The 623-nt window shown below is 36.6% G+C and overlaps 1 protein-coding gene across 1 annotated transcript in view; it reads left to right on the forward strand.

The window, feature by feature from the left end:
- The window catches only part of LOC122078536 (uncharacterized protein DDB_G0275933), an 8,988-nt gene that overhangs the window by 7,609 nt on the left and 756 nt on the right, over nucleotides 1–623 (forward strand). The gene's annotated exons all lie outside the window — the stretch shown is intronic.

A 623-nucleotide genomic window follows, 5' to 3' on the forward strand; every position in this document is an offset into this window, starting at 1 on the left:
GGGGGGGGGGGGGGGGGTGGGGAGAGGACATACCCAGTGCATGAGGCTTCCACCCTTAGCAAGGTTTGGGGAGGGTCATAATGTACACAGCAGCCTTATGACCGCTTCGCAGAGCCGCTATTGAAAAGACCTCCAGAAAAACTAGATATTTCCATTGAGAATATAGAATAACAATTTTACAAAAATTGAGAGTTACATCCCAGTAAAGTAAAATTTGGAGATGAGAAGACTGACACAACTTTTGTTAAGTAACATCCTGATGAAGTAAAATCGGGGTACTACAAGATTGACAACTTTTGTTCATTATGCTTCTTTTATTGTTTCTGACTCTTCTATTTGGCTCCTTAGGTTTGGTAGTTGCCGGAGTTTAGAATGGATAATTGATGGGTTGATACGTTAGGATCATTTTTCAAAATTTAATTTTGAAACCCAATTTATTATCTAGAAATCCGGGTTACACACTTTTGGTAGTGTAATTCGTGTGATTGATTTAATACAAGGTAGGCAATACTATGGCTATCAGTAGTCCAAAGATAAAGACACTAGGGAAGATATATAGCAATTTAGGGGGGAAATAGTTATTTTTCTTTTTCTTTATTTATTTTTATTTTTTATTTTTTTTG

This window comes from Macadamia integrifolia, chromosome 5 (assembly GCF_013358625.1).
Source record: "Macadamia integrifolia cultivar HAES 741 chromosome 5, SCU_Mint_v3, whole genome shotgun sequence".
In the NCBI taxonomy this organism is placed as follows: domain Eukaryota; kingdom Viridiplantae; phylum Streptophyta; class Magnoliopsida; order Proteales; family Proteaceae; genus Macadamia; species Macadamia integrifolia.